This window comes from Arachis stenosperma, chromosome 1 (genome assembly GCF_014773155.1).
Source record: "Arachis stenosperma cultivar V10309 chromosome 1, arast.V10309.gnm1.PFL2, whole genome shotgun sequence".
NCBI classification, from domain to species: Eukaryota; Viridiplantae; Streptophyta; class Magnoliopsida; order Fabales; family Fabaceae; genus Arachis; species Arachis stenosperma.
Genome location: NC_080377.1, coordinates 61,345,188 through 61,362,102, shown reverse-complemented (window position 1 = coordinate 61,362,102; position 16,915 = coordinate 61,345,188). Strand labels below are relative to the sequence as shown.

Below are 16,915 nucleotides of genomic sequence, written 5' to 3'. Positions count from 1 at the left end.
AGATGCTGTTGGATTCTGACCTCCCTGCACTCGAAGTAGATTTTCTGGAGCTACAGAAGCCCAATTGGTGCGATCTCAATTGCGTTGGAAAGTAGACATCCAGGGCTTTTCAGTAATATATAATAGTTTATACTTTGCTCGAGATTTGATGGCCCAAACCGGCGTTCCAAATCAGCTCAAAACTGACCGGCGTTAAACGCCGAAACTGGCACAAGAATGGGAGTTAAATGCCCAAACTGGCACAAAAGCTGGCGTTTAACTCCAAGAAAAGTCTCTACACATGAAAGCTTCAATGCTCAGCCCAAGCACACACCAAGTGGGCCCAGAAGTGGATTTTTATGTCATTTACTCATCTTTGTAAACCCTAGGCTACTAGTTCTCAACAAATAGGACCTTTTGCTATTGTATTTTTATCTTTGGAACTTTGATCATCTTTAGATCTTTGAATCTTTTGATCACGTTTTGGGGGCTAGCCTCACGGCCATGCCTAGACCTTGTTCTTATGTATTTTCAACGGTGGAGTTTCTACACACCATAGATTAAGGTGTGGAGCTCTGCTGTACCTCGAGTATTAATGCAATTACTATTGTTCTTCTATTCAATTCATGTAATTCTTATTCCAAGATATTCATTCACACTCAAGAACTTGATGAATGTGATGATTATGTGACGCTCATCATCATTCTCACTTATGAACGCGTGCCTGACAACCACTCCCGTTCTACAAGCAAACAAGGCTTGAATGTTTATCTCTTGGATTCCTTAATCGGAATCTTCGTGGTATAAGCTAGAATTGATGGCGGCATTCAAGAGAATCCGGAAGGTCTAAACCTTGTCTGTGGTATTCTGAGTAGGATTCAATGATTGAATGACTGTGATGAGCTTCAAACTCCTGAAGGCTGGGCGTTAGTGACAGACGCAAAAGAATCAATGGATTCTATTCCAACCTGATTGAGAACCGACAAATGATTAGCCGTGCCATGACAGGGTGCGTTGAACATTTTCACTGAGAGGACGGGATTGTAGCCACTGACAACGGTGATGCCCAACATACAGCTTGCCATGGAAAGGAGTAAGAAGGATTGGATGAAAACAGTAGGAAAGCAGAGAGACGGAAGGGACAAAGCATCTCCATACGCTTATCTGAAATTCTCACCAATGAATTACATAAGTATCTCTATCTTTATTTTATGCTTTATTCATAAATCATCCATAACCCTTTGAATCTGTCTGACTGAGATTTACAAGATGACCATAGCTTGCTTCATACCAACAATCTCCATGGGATCGACCCTTACTCGCGTAAGGTTTATTACTTGGACGACCTAGTGCACTTGCTGGTTAGTTGTGCGAAGTTGTGAAATTATGTTTAGACCATGGTATTGAGCACCAAGTTTTTGGAGCCATTACCGGGGATTGTTTGAGTTGTGAAAAGTAGAGATCACAATTTCGTGCACCACTTATACTCAGGTGCCTTAGGCGACGTCGGATATTTCCCAAGACCAACCGAAAAGGGGTTGTCCGGGTGTCTAGAGGGGGTGTGCTCCTCCTTACTTTGTACCTCCTTCGGAGCTTCTTTTTCAACTGGCTCTTCACTAATCTTTGCTTCTGAACCTGCTATTTTACCACTTCTCAGATATATGGCCTTGTACTCTTCCCTTAGATTAGGCACTGTGTCACTAAGAAGAGTATTAGGAGGCCTCTCAAGTGCTTGCTTACTTAACTGACCCACTTGAGTCTCCATGTTTCTAAGTGAAGCTCTGGTCTCCTGCATAAAACTATGAGTGCTCTTGGAGAGTTCTGTAACTACAGATTCTAAGTCAGATGGCTTCTGAGAATAAGAAGGGGGTTGCTGAGGTTGAAAGGGCTTAAACTGACTGTTGTTGAAGTTGCTCTGATTGAAATTACCCTAAGAATTGTTGCCAAAATTCTATTGCCTATGTGGTTGATTTTTCAATCCAAAATTAGGATGATTCCTCCACCCCGAATTAAAAGTTTTAGAATATAGATCATTAGTAGGGGTTCTAGAGGAATTGCTAATGTAATTAACTTGTTCAGGAGGAAATTAAGCATAATCATAACTCTCACCTTGAGGGAAGCCATCACTCATGTCATAGGAAGTATCTTGTGTATTGATGGCTGAGACTTGCAACCCACTCAAGTGTTGAGTAATAGCACTAATTTGTTGAGATATGGCCTTGATCTGAGCAAGAATTACATCCGAAGCATCCAATTTCCTGACTCCTTTCTTCATAGAGGTCCTTTTAGAAGAATACAGATATTGGTTGTTGGCAACCATCTCAATCAATTCCATAGCCTTTTCAGGGGTCTTTGTCATGTGGAGGGATCCGCCTGCAGAATTATCCAAAGATATTTTGGCGACCTCAATGACTCTATCATAGAAAATCTGTAACTGAATCTAGTCTGAAAACATGTTAGGAGGACATTTTCTGAGCATCAACTTGTACCTCTCCCAAGCTTCATAGAGAGACTCACCCTCTCTCTGCCTAAAAGTCTGAACATTAATCCTCAGCTTAGTCAACTTCTGAGGTGGAAAGAACTTGGTCAGAAATCTATAAACCAACTTGTCTCAAGTATCCAAGCTCTCTTTAGGCTGTGTATTAAGCCACTGCTTGGCTCTGTCCTGTACAACAAATGAAAAGAGAAGCAGCTTATAAAAATCAGGGTGAATTCCATTGATCTTCACTGTATCATAAATTTGCTGAAAATTTGAGATGAACAAGTTTGGGTCTTCCTGCGGGAGTCCATAAAACTGACAATTTTGTTGTACCAGAGAGATGAGTTGAGTTTTTAACTCAAATTTATTAGCCCCAATAGGAGGTACAACAATGCTATTTCCATAGAAGTTAGGATTAGGAGCAGTGTATGAGCTAAGTGTCTGATGAGCGGATAATTTATACGCTTTTTGGCATTGTTTTTACTATGCTTTTAGTATGTTTTAGTTAGTTTTTATTATATTTTTATTAGTTTTTATTTAAAATTCACTTTTCTGGACTTTACTATGAGTTTGTGTGTTTTTCTGTGATTTCAGGTATTTTTTGGCTGAAATTGAAGGACCTGAGCAAAAATCTGATTCAGAGGCTGAAAAGGGCTGCAGATGCTGTTGGATTTTGACCTCCCTGCACTCGAAGTGGATTTTCTAAAACTACAGAAGCTCAATTGGCACGCTCTCAATTGTGTTGGAAAGTAGACATCCAGGGCTTTCCAACAATATATAATAATCTATACTTTGCCCGAGATTTAATGGCCCAAACAGGCATTCCAAATCAGCTTTAGAATTCCCGGCGTTAAACGCCGAAACTAGCACAAAAGTGAGAGTTAAACGCCCAAACTGGCACAAAAGCTGGTGTTTAACTCCAAGAAAAGTCTCTACACATGGAAGCTTCAATGCTCAGCCCAAGCACACACCAAGTGGGCCCGGAAGTGGATTTTTACGTCATTTACTCATTTCTGTAAATCCTAGGCTACTAGTTCTCTATAAATAGGACCTTTTGCTATTGTATTTGGGAAAATCTTTCAATCTTCGGATCATCTTTTGATCATGTTTTTATGATTGAACCCTCTTTGGGAGGCTGGCCATTCGGCCATGCCTAGACCTTGTTCTTATGTATTTTCAACGGTGGAGTTTCTACACACCATAGATTATGGTGTGGAGCTCTGCTGTACCTCGAGTATCAATGCAATTACTACTATTTTCCATTCAATTCATCTTATTCTTATTCTAAGATATTCATTTGCACCCAAGAACATGATGAATGTGATGATTATGTGACGCTCATCATCATTCTCACTTATGAACGCGTGCCTAACAACCACTTCTGTTCTACATGCAAACAAGGCTAGAATGTGTATCTCTTGGATTCCTTAATCAGAATCTTCGTGGTATAAGCTAGAATCCATTGACGGCCATTCTTGAGAATCCAGAAGGTATAAACTTTATCTGTGGTATTCTGAGTAGGATTCAGGGATTGAATGACTGTGACGAGCTTCAAACTAGCGATTGTGGGGCGTTAGTGACAGACGCAAAAGAATCACTGGATTCTATTCCGACATGATCGAGAATCGACAGATGAATAGTCATGCTGTGACAGAGCGCGTTGAACATTTTCACTGAGAGGACGGGACTGTAGCCATTGACAACGGTGATGCCCAACATACAGCTTGCCATGGAAAGGAGTAAGAAGGATTGGATGAAAACAGTAGGAAAGCAGAGAGACGGAAGGGACAAAGCATCTCCATATGCTTATCTGAAATTCTCACCAATGAATTACATAAGTATCTCTATCTTTATTTTATGTTTTATTTATCTTTTAATCATTAATCCTCCATAACCATTTGAATCTGCCTGACTGAGATTTACAAGATGACCATAGCTTGCTTCATACCAACAATCTCCGTGGGATCGACCCTTACTCGTGTAAGGTTTATTACTTGGATGACCCAGTGCACTTGCTGGTTAGTTGTGCGAAGTTGTGATAAAGAGTTGAGATTGCAATTGAGCGTACCATGTTGATGGCGCCATTGATGATCACAATTTCGTGCACCAAGTTTTTGGTGCCGTTGCCGAGGATTGTTTGAGTTTGGACAACTGACGGTTCATCTTGTTGCTTAGATTAGGTATTTTTCTTCAGAATTTTTAAGAATGAATTCTAGAGTTTCAAAGTGATGTTCTTATCATCACAAAAGCTGATTGATTCTCATCAATTTAGTTGTTGAATGTAATGTCCTGCTGAAGCTTGGCTAGCCATGTCTAATTTCTTTAGACTAAAGCTTTAGGCTAGCATTGCAATGATTCCTGGAATTCTCATTAAGAATTTTGAACCCTTGTCTTTCTTTTCCACTCAATTTTCGAAAAAGCACAAAAAAATTATAAAATCTTAAAATCAAAAATATTTTGATGTTTCTTGTTTGAGTCTAGTGTCTAATTTTAAGTTTGGTGTCAATTGCATGTCTTTATTCTTCTAATTTTCGAAAATTACATGCATTATGTTCTTCATTGATCTTCAAGTTGTTCTTGATTATTTCCTTGCTCTGATCTTTAAATTCTCTTGTCTTGAGTGTTTTGTTATTTTTCATATGCATTCTCAATTTGTTAGTGTCAATAGTATACAAACTTCTAAGTTTGGTGTCTTGCATGCATTGTTTATTTGATTTTAGTTGCATTTTGATTATTCCTCATCATTAAAAATTCAAAAAAAAAATTTAATTTGTGTCTTTTCAAGTCAATAATACAGAGAATTGAAGATTCAGAACATGCAGTAGAGGAATTACACAGAAAAAGCTGGGCATTCAAAACGCCCAATGAAGAAGGAAAACTGGCGTTTAAACGCCAGCCAGGGTACCTGGCTGGGTGTTTAGCGCCCAAAAGGGTAGCATTTTGGGCGTTAAATGATGTGTGGAAAATGATCCAACACAAAATTCACCGGCAAGTGTACCGGGTCGCATCAAGTAATAAAACTCACGGGAGTGAGGTCGATCCCACATGGATTGAAGGATTGAGCAATTTTAGTTTAGTGGTTGATTTAGTCAAGCGAATCAAGTATTGGTTGAGTGATTTTGTATCCAACAGTAAGTAAATGACAGAAAATGTAAAGGGGGAGGGAATGATTGCAGAAATTAAAGAGAATTGAAAGTAAAGGTGTTGAATCTTAAAGGACAAGAAATTAAATGACCGAAACTTAAAGTGCAAGAAATGTAAATTGCAGTAACTTAAAGTGCAAGAAATATAAATTGCTTGAATGGAAAAAGGATTTGAGGACTGAGAATTCAGAATTTAAGCAAGGAAAATTAAATTGCAGCAATTAATAAAGCAGAAGATAAATTGGAAGTAACTAGAATTCAAACAGGAAGTGAGAATGTAATCGCAGTAGTGGTTCAACAGAAGAACCAAAAAGAAAATTGGGTCTCAGGACTCCAAAGACTAGATAGCAAAGTCTAGATCTCAATTGCCTTCCCAGATCCAAGTTCACAAAGCAATTAACAAGAAATTAAAGATGAAGCAGTAAAGGAAATTGGATTCAACTCAATTATGCAGAAGGGAAATTAAAGAGATCTTGAATGGAGATTGAGACAGAAATTCCTCAATTCTTCACACCCAAGACTCAAACAAGAAAAGTAAAAAGTGCTCAAGCAAGAATGAGGAAGAAGAGAGATCAATTCTCCTTCCCAATTCTCTAAAATCTCAGTTCCAAGCTCTCAAAATCAAGTCTGAAGATGTGAAAATTCAAAAATAAAAAAGAAGGTGCTAATTACATCAAACTATCTCCTATTTATACACTTTCTATTCTTGGATTTTTGGAATTTGGATGGGATTTTGATTTGGTGAAGAAATAAATTAAATTGGATTTTTAATCCAATTTTTCAGCCCATGAGAAAGTAGCTTCCAGGAGGCTGCCCTGCCCTTGTGGAGGGCAGAGCAGGAAATGGTGCATGCGGCCTCATTGCGTGCATGCTTGGTGCGTGTGATGCGTCAGGATGCTGCCCTGCCCTTGTGGAGGGCAGGGCAGTGTTGCCATGGTGCGCCTTCCGTGCCTCCAAGTTGCGCGTGATGCTCCTGGCCCTGCGTGCTTGGTGCGCGCCTTGTGTGCTGCCCGTGCCAATTTGTGTGCGGGCCATGCACCAAAAAAATGCTGCCCTGCCCTTTTGGATGGCAGGGCAATGTTGCCACTTGGTGAAGTCCCAAGTTCGAAACTTGGTGGAGGCACACGCTGCTCCTTTTTCCTTGGTTTTCTTGGCACCAAAGTAACGCCTAGTTCCTTGCTTCCTCATGGTGCTGTGTTTGATTCTTGGAGATTGAAAACAAGCCAAGTTTTGCTTGTTTTCCTTGTATTTGAGCGCTACTCCTTTCCTCCTTGTTCTTGGGTTCGAAACCCATAGGAAACACTAGGAAGCAATTTCCTTTGAATTATTTTTCATGAAAGCCCGATATTGCTCTTGAGAAGGGCAGGGCAGAGTTTTTGCTTCCTTTGGTCCTTGGAATAGAATTGTGGTCTGCTCTTGTTGTGGGCAGGGCAGTGATGCTTTTAAAGGCTTGGTTCATTATGCTGCTCTCCTGGAGGGTAGTGTGCTCTCGTGGAGGGCAGTGTTTGTTTCCTTCTTCTATGTTGCACCACACTTTTCTTCTCTTGGCCACACTTCTTAAGCCATGTTTTTCTTCTTTTCTTCCTTTCTTCACCTACAAGAAACCAAAACAACCAATCAAAGTATCTCTAGACTCATAAGGTTTATAATTCATTAAAAATCAATAAATTTTAGCTCAAACCTCATGATTTAGCATCAATTTAATGGTGGTTGTTTGATTTAAAGAAGTTATGCATTTTCATTCCAAATTGCTTACTTAGGATGCAAGAAAGTGCATAAAGACTAGTGAAACAAGTGAAATTAGCTTGAAAAATGGGTATATGATGACTTGTCATCATTAAACGCCAGAATGGATACCATTCTGGGCGTTTAACGCCAGGATGATACAAGAGGGAAGATTTTGTTTTTAATTCAAATTTTTTTTAAGTTTTCATAATTTTTCAAAATCAAATCTTTTTCAAACCATATCTTTTCAATCATATATTTTCAAAATCAATTTCTTTCCATTCTCAAAAATACTTGCCTACAATTAATGATTTGATTCAACATTTCAAGTATGTTGCCTTTTCTGTTAAAAAAGCTTAATGTTTGAATCATATCCTTTAAATTTCTTGTTAGCCAAGTCATTAATTTTAAAAATCAAATCTTTTTAAAATGTTTCTCAATCATATCTTTTCAATCATATCTTTTTAAAACCATAACTCTTCAATCATATCTTCTTAATCACATCTTTTTCCAAATAATTTTCAATCTTTTTGATTTCTAATTTCAAAATCTTTTTCAAAAATCACTTTATTTCTTTCCCAACTTTAATTTTCAAAAATCATTCTTCAATTTTTCAAAATTTCTTCAAAATCTTTTAATTTATTTTCGAAAATTCTTCCCCTCTTCTCACATCCTTCTATTTAAGAACTAACACTCCTCAACTATCAACAATTCAAACTATATCTCCCTTGATAAGTTCGAATTCTTCTTCTTCTACCTCCTCTTTCTATTCTTCTTTTCCTCTGACATCTCAAGGAATCTCTATACTGTGACATAGAGGATTCCATATTTTCTTGTTCTCTTCTCTTTCATATGAGCAGGAGCAAAGACAAAAGCATTCTTGTTGAGGCTGACCCTGAACCTGAAAGGACCTTGAAACGAAAGCTAAGAGAAGCTAAAGCACTACTCTCTGTAAAGGACCTAACAGAAATCTTCAAACAAGAAGAAGACATGGCAGCCAAAAACAACAACATGCCAACAATGCAAGGAAGGTGCTGGGTGACTTTACTGCACCTACTCCCGACTTCTATGGGAGAAGCATCTCTATCCCTGCCATTGGAGCAAACAACTTTGAGCTTAAGCCTCAATTAGTTTCTCTAATGCAACGGAATTGTAAGTTCCATGGACTTCCATTGGAAGATCCTCATTAGTTTTTAGCTGAATTCTTGCAAATCTCTATCCCTGAGGTCTACAGACTTATGCTATTCCCTTTTGCTGTAAGAGACAGAGCTAGGATATGGTTGGACTCACAACCTAAAGAAAGCCTGAACTCTTGGGAAAAGCTAGTCAATGCCTTCTTGGCAAAGTTCTTTCCACCTCAAAAATTGAGTAAGCTTAGAGTAGAAGTCCAAACCTTCAGACAGAAGGAAGGTGAATCCCTCTATGAAGCTTGGGAAAGATACAAACAATTGATCAGAAAGTGTCCTTCTGACATGCTTTCTGAATGGAGCATCATAGGTATCTTCTATGATGGTCTGTCTGAACTGTCCAAGATGTCATTGGACAGCTCTGCTGGAGGATCTCTTCATCTGAAGAAGACGCCTGCAGAAGCTCAAGAACTCATTGAAATGGTTGCAAATAACCAATTCATGTACACTTCTGAAAGGAATCCTGTGAACAATGGGACGAATCAGAAGAAAGGAGTTCTTGAGATTGATACTCTGAATGCCATATTAGCTCAGAACAAAATATTGACGCAGCAAGTCAATATGATTTCTCAAAGTCTGTCTGGAATGCAAGCTGCACCAGGCAGTACTAAGGACGCTTCATCTGAAGAAGAAGCTTATGATCCTGTGAACCCATCAATGGAAGAGGTGAATTACGTGGGAGAACCTTATGGAAACACCTATAATCTTTCATGGAGAAATCATCTAAATCTCTCATGGAAGGATCAACAGAGACCTCAACAAGGTTTCAACAACAATAATGGTGGAAGAAACAGGTTTAGCAATGGCAAGCCTTTTCCATCATCTTCTCAGCAACAGACAGAGAATTCTAAGCAGAGCCACTCTGACTTAGCAACCATGGTCTCTAATCTAATCAAACCCACTCAAAGTTTCATGACTGAAACAAGGTCCTCCATTAGAAACTTGGAGGCACAAGTGGGTCAGCTGAGTAAGAAAGTTACTGAACTCCCTCCTAGTACTCTTCCAAGCAATACAGAAGAGAATCCAAAATGAGAGTGTAAGGCCATCAACATGGCCGAATTTGGAGAGGAGGAAGAGGCAGTGATCGCCACTGAAGAAGACCTCAATGGACGTCCACTGGCCTCCAATGAGTTCCCTAATGAGGAACCATGGGAATCTGAGGCTCACACTGAGACCATAGAGATTCCATTGGATTTACTTCTGCCATTCATAAGCTCTGATGAGTATTCTTCCTCTGAAGAGGACGAAGATGTCACTGAAGAGCAAGTTGCTAAGTACCTTGGAGAAATCATGAAGCTAAATGACAAGTTATTTGGTAATGAGACTTGGAAGGATGAACCCCCTTTGCTCACCAAAGAACTGGATGACTTGACTAGGCAGAGATTACCTCAAAAGAGACAGGACCTGGGAAGTTCTCAATACCTTGTACATTAGGTACCATGACCTTCGAGAAGGCTCTGTGTGACCTAGGGTCAAGCATAAACCTCATGCCTCTCTCTGTAATGGAGAAGCTAGGGATCTTTGAGGTACAAGCTATAAGAATCTCACTAGAGATGGCAGACAATTCAAGAAAACAAGATTATGGACTTGTAGAGGATGTTCTGGTAAAGATTAAAGACCATTACATCCCTGCTGATTTCATAGTCCTAGAGACTGGGAAGTGCATGGATGAATCCATCATCCTTGGCAGACCCTTCCTAGCCACAGCAAAGGCTGTGATTGATGTTGACAGAGGAGAATTGATCATTCAAGTGAATGAAGAATCCTTTGTGTTTAAGGCTCAAGGATATCCCTCTGTAACTATAGAGAAGAAGCATGAAGAGCTTCTCTCAAAACAGAGTCAAACAGAGCCCCCACATCAAACTCTAAGTTTGGTGTTGGGAGGCCACAACCAAATTCTAAGTTTGGTGTTGAACCCCCACATTCAAACTCTAAGTTTGGTGTTGGGAGGTTCCAACATTACTCTGAACATCTGTGAGGCTCCATGAGGGCCCACTGTCAAGCTACTGACATTAAAGAAGCGCTTGTTGGGAGACAACTCAATGTTATATTTATCTATTTTCCATTGTTATTTTATGTTTTCTATAGGTTGATGATCATGTGAAGTCACAAAAACAATTGAAAAAGTAAAAATAGAATGAAAAACAGAAAGAAAAACAGCACACCCTGGAGGAAAAGCATGCTGGCATTTAAACGCCAGTAAGGGCAGCAAATGGGCGTTTAACGCCCAGTCTGGCACCATTCTGGGTGTTTAACGCCAGAAAGGGGCACCAAACTGGCGTTTAACGCCAGAAAAGGGCAGCAACCCGGCGTTTAACGCCAGGATTGGTAGAAAGGGCATTTTACATGCCACTTGGTGCAGGGATGAGCTATCCTTGACACCTCAGGATCTGTGGACCCCACAGGATCCCCACCTACCCCACCACTCTCTCTCTTCTTCACCCATTCACCCATCACCTCAATACCTCTTCCCCAAAAAAAAAAAACCCCTCGCCTATCAAATCCCACCATTCTCTTCACCACTCACATCCATCCTTTATAAAACCTTACCTACCCCACCATCCAAATTCAAACCACTTCCCCTCCCAAACCCACCCATAATGGTCACACCCTACCCCTCTCTCCACCCCTTTATAAACCCTACTTCACTCCTTCATTTTCACACAACCTAAACACTACTTCTCCCCCTCCATCTCCTCTATTTCCTCTTCTTCTACTCTTTTCTTTCCTCTTTTGCTCGAGGACGAGCAAACCTTCTAAGTTTGGTGTGGTAAAAGCGTTACTTTTTATTTTTTCATAACCATTTATGGCGCCTAAGGCCGGAGAAACCTCTAGAAAGAGAAAAGGGAAGGCAAAAGCTTCCACCTCCGAGTCATGGGAGATGGAGAGATTCATCTCAAGGGTGCATCAAGACCACTTCTATGAAGTTGTGGCCATGAAAAAGGTGATCCCCGAGGTCCCTTTCAAACTCAAAAAGAGTGAATATCCGGAGATCCGACATGAGATCCGAAGAAGAGGTTGGGAAGTTCTTACCAACCCCATTCAACAAGTCGGAATCTTAATGGTTCAAGAGTTCTATGCTAATGCATGGATCACCAAGAACCATGATCAAAGTGTGAACCCAGACCCAAAGAATTGGCTTACAATGGTTCGGGGGAAATGCTTAGATTTTAGTCCGGAAAATGTAAGGTTGGCATTCAACTTGCCCATGATGCAAGGAGATGAACACCCCTACACTAGAAGGGTCAACTTTGATCAAAGGTTGGACCAAGTCCTCATAGACATTTGTGAAGAGGGCGCTCAATGGAAGAGAGATTCAAAAGGGAAGCCAGTTCAACTGAGAAGGCATGACCTCAAGCCCGTGGCTAGGGGATGGTTGGAGTTTATCCAACGCTCAATCATTCCCACTAGCAACCGGTCCGAAGCTACTATAGATCGGGCTATCATGATTCATAGCATCATGATTGGAGAGGAAGTAGAAGTTCATGAGGTTATATCCCAAGAACTTTATAAGGTGGCAGACAGGTCCTCTACCTTGGCAAGGTTAGCCTTCCCTCATCTCATTTGTCACCTCTGTAATTCAGTTGGAATTAACATAGAGGGAGACATCCTCATTGATGAGGACAAGCCCATCACTAAGAAGAGGATGGAGCAAACAAGAGATCCCACTCATGGACATGAGGAAATTCCTCATCATGAAATCCCTGAGATGCCTCAAGGGATGCACTTTCCTCCACAAAACTATTGGGAGCAAATCAACACCTCCCTAGGAGAATTGAGTTCCAACATGGGACAACTAAGGGTAGAGCACCAAGAACATTCCATCCTCCTCCATGAAATTAGAGAAGATCAAAGAATCATGAGAGAGGAGCAACAAAGGCAAGGAAGAGACATTGAGGAGCTCAAGCACTCCATAAGATCTTCAAGAGGAAGAACAAGCCGCCATCACTAAGGTGGACCCGTTCTTTAATCTCCTTGTTCTTTATTTTTCTGTTTTTCGAAAATTATGCTTTATATTTTATTTATGTTTGTGTCTTATGATCATTGGTGTCTTAGTGTCTATGCCTTAAAGTTATGAATGTCCTATGAATCCATCACGTTTCTTAAATGAAAAATGTTCTTAATTGAAAAAGAGAAGAATAGCATGAATTTCAAATTTTATAACAGATTAATTATTTTGATGTGGTGGAAATATTTTTTATTTCTGAATGTATGCTTGAACAGTGCATATGTCTTTTGAATTTGTCGTTCATGAATGTTAAAATTGTTAGCTCTTGAAAGAATGATGAAAAAGGAGACATGTTACTGAGGATCTGAAAAAATCATAAAAATGATTCTTGAAGCAAGAAAAAGCAGTGAATTCAAAAAAAAAAAGAGAGCAAGTAGAAAAAGCCAATAGCCCTTTAAACCAAAAGGCAAGGATAATAAAAAGGATCCAAGGCTTTGAGTATCAGTGGATAGGAGGGCCTACAGGAATAACATCCTGGCCTAAGCGGCTAAACCAAGCTGTCCCTAACCATGTGCTTGTGGCGTGAAGGTGTCAAGTGAAAACTTGAGACTGAGCGGTTAAAGTCGTGATCCAAAACAAAAAGAGTGTGCTTAAGAACCCTGGACACCTCTAATTGGGGACTCTAGCAAAGCTGAGTCACAATCTGAAAAAGTTCACCCAGTTATGTGTCTGTGGCATGGATGTATCTGGTGGTGATACTGGAAAACAGAGTGCTTTGAGCCACGGCCAAGACTCATAAAGTAGCTGTGTTCAAGAATCATCATACTTAACTAGGAGAATCAATAACACTATCAGGATTCTGAGTTCCTATAGAAGCCAATCATTCTGAACTTCAAAGGATAAAGTGAGATGCCAAAACTGTTTAGAGGCAAAAAGCTAAAAGCCCCGCTCATCTAATTAATACTGATCTTCATAGATGTTTTTGGAATTCATTGTATATTCTCTTCTTTTTATCCTATTTGATTTTCAGTTGCTTGGGGACAAGCAACAATTTAAGTTTGGTGTTGTGATGAGCGGATAATTTATACGCTTTTTGGCATTGTTTTTAGTATGCTTTTAGTATGTTTTAGTTAGTTTTTATTATATTTTTATTAGTTTTTATTCAAAATTCATTTTTATGGACTTTACTATGAGTTTGTGTGTTTTTCTGTGATTTCAGGTATTTTCTGGCTGAAATTGAGGGACCTGAGCAAAAATCTTATTCAGAGGCTGAAAAGGGCTGCAGATGCTGTTGGATTCTGACCTCCCTACACTCGAAGTAGATTTTATGCAGCTACAGAAATCCAATTGGCGCGCCCTCAATTGCGTTGGAAAGTAGACATCCAGGGCTTTTCAGCAATATATAATAGTCCATACTTTGCCCGAGATTTGATGGCCCAAACAGGCATTCCAAATCAGCTTCAGAATTCCCGACGTTAAACGCCGGAACTGGCACAAAAGTGAGAGTTAAACACCCAAACTGGCACAAAAGCTGGCGTTTAACTCCAAGAAAAGTCTCTACACATGGAAGCTTCAATGCTCAGCCCAAACACACACCAAGTGGGCCCGGAAGTGAATTTTTACGTCATTTACTCATTTCTGTAAACCCTAGGCTACTAGTTCTCTATAAATAGGACCTTTTGCTATTGTATTTGGGAAAATCTTTCAATCTTAGGATCATCTTTTGATCATGTTTTAATGATTGAACCCTCTTTGGGAGGCTGGCCATTCGGCCATGCCTAGACCTTGTTCTTATGTATTTTCAACGGTGGAGTTTCTACACACCATAGATTAAGGTGTGGAGCTCTGCTGTACCTCGAGTATCAATGCAATTACTACCATTTTCCATTTAATTCATCTTATTCTTGTTCTAAGATATTCATTCGCACCCAAGAACATGATGAATGTGATGATTATGTGACGCTCATCATCATTCTCACTTATGAACGCGTGCCTGACAACCACTTCCGTTCTACATGCAAACAAGGCTTGAATGTGTATCTCTTGGATTCCTTAATCAGAATCTTCGTGGTATAAGCTAGAATCGATTGGCGGCCATTCTTGAGAATTCGGAAGGTCTAAATCTTGTCTGTGGTATTCTGAGTAGGATTCAGGGATTGAATGACTGTGACGAGCTTCAAACTCGCGATTGTGGGGCGTTAGTGACAAACGCAAAAGAATCACTGGATTCTATTCCGACATGATCGAGAACCGACAGATGAATAGCCGTGCTGTGACAGAGCGCGTTGAACATTTTCACTGAGAGGACATGACTGTAGCCATTGACAACGGTGATGCCCAACATACAGCTTGCCATGGAAAGGAGTAAGAAGGATTGGATGAAGACAGTAGGAAAGCAGAGAGACGGAAGGGACAAAGCATCTCCATACGCTTATCTGAAATTCTCACCAATGAATTACATAAGTATCTCTATCTTTATTTTATGTTTTATTTATCTTTTAATCATTAATCCTCCATAACCATTTGAATCCGCCTAACTGAGATTTACAAGATGACCATAGCTTGCTTCATACCAACAATCTCTGTGGGATCGACCCTTACTCCCGTAAGGTTTATTACTTGGACGACCTAGTGCACTTGCTGGTTAGTTGTGCGAAGTTGTGATAAAGAGTTGAGATTGCAATTGAGCGTACCATGTTGATGGCGCCATTGATGATCACAATTTCGTGCACCAGTGTCCTTCTAGGTTGCTCAAGCATATTAGGAGCATTGAGACCATTGGGATTAACAACATTATTGCAAACGCCGTCTCCAGATTCTTTCTCAAAATTATCCTTGAGATTCTCAATAGCCTTGTAAGCTCTAGCCTGCTGTAAACGCCGTCTCAAAGTCTTCTCAATCTCAGGATCAAAGTCAATAAGAGGCTTCTTGTTCCTGTTCCTGCTTATAAACAAACAGAAAACAATAAAAAGTGGAAACCTCTACGTCATAGTGAAGAGAATTTCTAGTGAGATAACCTGAGTAAAGGAAATAAAATAAAATAAATTGTATAAATTAAGACAAAAAATTCAAAAATTAATAAAGAAAAATAAGCTACCAATTTCAAAAATAATAAGAGGAAAATAACTGGGAAAAATAAAATCAAACAACTAAAGGGATACCAAACTTAATTTCAGAAATTAAGTTAAGATTTTAAATAATTTAAAGCTAATTTCTCGAAATTAAAGAAATAAATTAACCAAATTTAAAGCAAAAACATCTAATCTAAGTAATCAAACAACAGATAGTTGTCAATCACAGCAATTTCCGGCAACGGCGCCAAAAACATGGTGCGGATTTTCAAAACCACAAACTAACTGGCAAGTGCATCGGGTCGTACCAAGTAATACCTCAAGTGAGTGAGGGTCAATCCCACGAGGATTGATGGATCAAGCAACAATGATTGAGTGATTCACTTAGTCAGACAAGCAGAAAATAGTGTTTTGGTTTCAAAAGCATCAAATAGTAATTCAAGAATTAAGAAAGCAAACAATAAATTTGGTGTGAAAACTTTGTGAGAGAACAGTTAAGGTTTCAGAGATATTTATTTTTCTAGATTAATGGTTCTTACCAATTACTTTAATCATGCAAAATTCAATTCATGGCAAACTTTAATTGATTAAACCCTAATTATTTAGTGATTTCTCCTTTAACCTAATCAATCGCCAAATCCTTGGTCACTTAATTAAGATTAAAGGGTTAGGCCAATTCTAGTTTATTAGCCACAAAAATCCTAATTACCCATATATAATATGATTATATGTCACGTATCATGTTAAGTCCAGGTGATTAGTAGTTTAGGAGGATTTACTTTCAAGCTATTATTCAAGTAAGTTAACTTTTCCAAGAATGAACAATAATTTATGTAGAAAAAGAGCTATCTTTCAATAAACTCAAATTCATAAGATGAAGAATGAAAGTAATCCTTGAATATAAATCAATACATTGATTAAAATAGAGTGACAATAGTATTAATCCATAGAATAAACAGAGCTCCTAACCTTAACACAGGAGGTTTAGTTGCTCATGACTCATAGAAAATCTAGGGTTTCAAAGGGTGTGTAGAGTGCGGAATGAGAAAGAGAGAATAGAAAAGGCCGAATGGCTAAATCTTTTCCCCTTTTATATCTAACCTAATTGATTTGAAAATAAAATAAAATCATAACTACTAAAGGCCCAAAAGACTGTGCTTCGTTTTAACTACTAAGGAAAAGAAAATAAATAATTAATTAAGTAGTATCTAAATCCACAAATGAAGCCTTCCATACAAACCAAATTCGTGCTACTGGTGGCATTGTTGTCTTCCTGGCGCTAAACACCAGGCTCGACATTTAGCACCACTAGCGTGAGATCCTTGCACAAGTTAGGACCACTTGGCGCTAAATGCCAAGTTAGGGCGTTTAGCGCCACACCA

The 16,915-nt window shown here is 39.3% G+C and overlaps 1 non-coding gene across 1 annotated transcript; it reads right to left on the bottom strand.

The window, feature by feature from the left end:
- Window positions 1–8,696: 8,696 nt before the first annotated feature.
- On the bottom strand, window positions 8,697–8,804 carry LOC130948436 (small nucleolar RNA R71). The gene has a single exon (XR_009073053.1). It is a non-coding gene; the product is annotated as a small nucleolar RNA R71 (small nucleolar RNA).
- Window positions 8,805–16,915: the final 8,111 nt, after the last annotated feature.